This window comes from Tupaia chinensis, unplaced genomic scaffold, assembly GCF_000334495.1.
Source record: "Tupaia chinensis unplaced genomic scaffold, TupChi_1.0 Scaffold000179_1, whole genome shotgun sequence".
In the NCBI taxonomy this organism is placed as follows: Eukaryota; Metazoa; Chordata; class Mammalia; order Scandentia; family Tupaiidae; genus Tupaia; species Tupaia belangeri.
The window spans coordinates 2,667,444-2,671,098 of record NW_006159654.1 but is presented as its reverse complement, the minus strand read 5'-3'; the positions used below and the strand labels follow the sequence as shown (position 1 = coordinate 2,671,098).

At 45.5% G+C, this 3,655-nt stretch overlaps 1 protein-coding gene across 1 annotated transcript in view; it reads left to right on the top strand.

The window, feature by feature from the left end:
• The first annotated feature begins 3,310 nt into the window (after positions 1-3,310).
• Positions 3,311-3,655, top strand: part of HMGB2 (high mobility group box 2) — a 3,562-nt gene continuing 3,217 nt past the window's right edge. The window contains exon 1 of the mRNA XM_006146466.3: positions 3,311-3,473. The gene's annotated coding sequence lies outside the window, so the exon portion shown is untranslated. The remainder of the gene's footprint in view (positions 3,474-3,655) is intronic.

Sequence of the window (3,655 nt, the reverse complement as noted above, 5' to 3'; positions counted from 1 at the left end):
TCAATAATTCTTAAGTGAGTCTAGCATCTATTTTTAGCTTTAATAAAAAGCCATTTTATTAAGTTATCCAAACAACACACAATTCCCAAGTGATGTAAAACTTTAGTGAACATTGAAAAGTAGGTTAACCAGCAGTGAGAGATTATATGTAAATAACTGACTCATACTTATTTTCGTTCCTATTCTGACTACAACTTTGGAGCAGTAGAAAAGAATGAACATAGTAAACTGATTTCTAATGTTGTTTTTTTTTGTTTGTTTTTTTTTTTGAAAGGTTTTTGCTATAGGGCATGTGCGCTTGCCAGAAAGACAGACAGAGACAGAAACAGAAAGCGAGAAATCACCTCCCAGTGATGGGGGTGCATCCCCTGCATCCACGGTGCAATCCCTTCATTCTCTTCTTGAGATTGGGCACGCATGCACATGCACTCGGTGTGAGTTTAAACCACTGGGTCCAGGACTCGAACTGTGGTCAACTATATGGAAGTCTAGCTAAATAGTCATTTCACCAACTGCTGATCCCCTGATTTCTAATGTATGAACCTGCAATCATTTACACCATGCCAAAGACGCCATATAACATGGACCACTAATTATTTTACTTTCTCACATTTTTCAGGGGTTCTTTGCCTGTAGAATAAAGACTGAACTCTTTGTAAACTGCCAGCCCAGTATCATCCTCACTCACACCTTAATAAGCTCCTATAATAATCAGCGTCTAGTTGATCCCCAAACAATTCAGGCTTTCTCAAAGGCCTTTTTGCCTTTCCCCATTTCTTGTTTGTTTGTTTTTTTTTCTTTCTCTGCTTAACATTTTCCATTCCAGCTATATTCAAATGTTGCTTTCATAGAAGGCTTTTTCTACCTTCCTATAGTCTTAGGTGAAAATTACTAAACAATTTTGACAATTACCTTGTACTGTTGTTTCCTACATTTATTTCCCTCTGTAAAGTACATTTTCTTTTTTTTTTTTAATTTTCTTATTATTTTTATTATTTTAATTTGACCAGAGAGACACAGAGAGAGAGAAAGGGAAAGTGAGAAAGCAAATCTCAAGATCTGGGACTTGAACTATGGTCAGCCAAGTGGGAGTCCAGCACCTTAATCACTGCACCACCTGCCATCCCATGAACTGTAAATTTTCTGAGAGCATAGGAAATTATTTTTCATCTTTATATTTCTACTGCTATGCTTTATGCTTGGAATATTTAATAAGCAGTTCTTGAATAAATGCCCACATTTTTATATAAGCATAATTTATTTATTTATAAAAAGAATTATTTACTTAATTTTACTTATTTATTACTATTCTTCAATTTGATCAGAGAGAGAGAGAGAGAGAGAGAGAAATAGGGAATGAGAAACCAAGCCACCAGGTCCGAGACTTGAATCATGGTCCACCTGTGGGAGTGCAGCACCTTAAGCACCACACCACCTGCCATTCCCAAGAATAATTTATTTTATGCCATAGTTCTTTAAAGAGAATCTAGCCTAAAATATAAAATTTAAAAACACATTTAAAAAGTGTAATACATTAATGATCTCACTATTTACTGCTATTTGGATAATGTTGTATGACTTACTTTGTCAATTGGAATTTTTGTGTGCTTTTAAGAACACTTGTAGTTGTGATTTTGTATATACAGAAGCTTCAGGCAGATACAAGAATGTTATACACCAAGGATTATAATTAATAAAAATCTGGGACCCTTAAATATAAAAAAAAATTTTCTTTTTGGAAAAATAACCGGCCACGTTATTATTTTAATTGTGGTAAAAAGTACATAAAAGTTACTATAATATTTTAACTATTTTTAAAGTGTACAATTCACAATCTTGGGCAACTACTGTCCATTTCCAAGGAAAAAGCATTTTTAAAAATCTAGCTTTTATCAGTAAATCTAGATAAGTAACTGCTGGTTCTAAAGCACGGATTGAGTATGATTACTATATATAGAAGCCAAACAAATGCCCGCTAACTTACTGAAAAAGTAAGAGAATATTTAAAAACCTGTTGAAACTGCCAGTGCAACATATGAGACACTAATGGGGGGAGGACCCTCAGAACTAAATACAGCACGGAAATGGCATACCCAGATGTCAGTTAAAGTCCTTCTACCTTGGGAAAGGCAGCTTTGTGACGCTGATATGTGGGAAGGTAAGGCGGCTTTGGTGCACTCTCACTGCACACTACACAGGCAGTTCTTAACCGGGGCTGGGAGGAGTCGGTAAAATGTTGCTGTCAGCAGTTTGGCGAATATATGCAGCAGGACGTGGGAGTCACCCATTCCTTTTTTGGGGTTTCAGTGTTTAAAACTATCACACTTGATGGACGGGACTGAATTCCCAGGTGAAGGCGAGGCCTTGCCCAAAGTGCAGTAGCCGCCAGGGATCTGACTTCCCAGCGCGGACTGTAGATGGGACATGGGGGCCCGAAACTCCAAAGGTGGCGGGGCCAGGAGCAAGCCTGGAACCCGGGACCAGCCAGAGGGGGCGGGCCCAGGCGAGGCCGCTGCCTCCGCCGCTTCGGAAGGCCGAGGGCGCGCTTGTTTACCTCCCAGCGGATGACACCGAGACAAAGGGGGAAGGAAGGAGGGAGGGACCTCTTGAGGGCAACTCCCTGGGCGGGAAGCGCCTTACTCCAGAGAAGCTTTTGTAACACCTCTGGAGAGGCGGGAACAGCTGTGCGCCCGCACCCCGTACGCCCTCTCTGAGGTTCCCCGCCTTGTCTTCACCGCGGGAGCAGCTGAGCAGTCGGTCCCCGCGGCAGACCCCGTCTCTGCCCATTCGTTATTCCTTGGAGTACGCAGGGGAGATTGTGAGTGATCTCCCGAGCAAAGCGACCACAGCCCCAGGAGACAACGCTGATGGCCGGGCTGGGGCGGGGGAGTGACTGGACTAAGCGGCGGTCGGAAGAGGGGTAGGCAGGCTTTTGTAGCCTGAGCCGTGGCCGCTCAGACTTTGAGAGAACAACCCCTAAACTCCCGACTTCATATTTTTAAATCTGGCGGGGCTGTCCCTTTCGGAACAGCCACGCCCCCTGTTTACGACCTCAGCCAGTCAGCGTCAGGCCCGCCATTTTTCAAACCCTTTTCCCGCCGCCAATCAGGATCGAGCGGTGCATTCCTCTCCTGACCGGTTCTAACGGGTCTAGGAGTTAACGACCTGGGAGACCCACCGAACCTGCTAGGCTGGGGCTGGAGGGGTGGGTCTAGTGAGACACCGACCAATCGAAAGCCGTCTTGGCGAGAGGGCGGGGACTCTCCGCGTTTGAATAATCGTGAAAGCCAATTAGAGAGGCGTGGGTGTGGCCTGTGGCCGGGCTGGTCAAGTTGCCGTGGCGCGGAGAACTCTGCAAAACAAGAGGCTGAGGATTGCGTTAGCGATAAACCAGTTCACGCCGGAGCCCTGGGGAGGAAGCTTCTCTGTCAGATCCGGCCGCGCTGCGGGACTCTGAGGAGAGCTCACACCAGGCAAGAAACTCTCTCGAGCCGCTTGGCTTTGTGGGCCTGCTGTTCCGCCTTCCCTTGAGCCCTCTACAGGTTTTCGCGGTGTGGTTCTCGGGGTTCGGCCCGGCGAGCGGAATTGGGTGTGCGGGCCGGTGAGGGCCTGGGCTGTAGAAAGCAGCCGGGCGGGCGGCCGGGGCTAGAGGGGA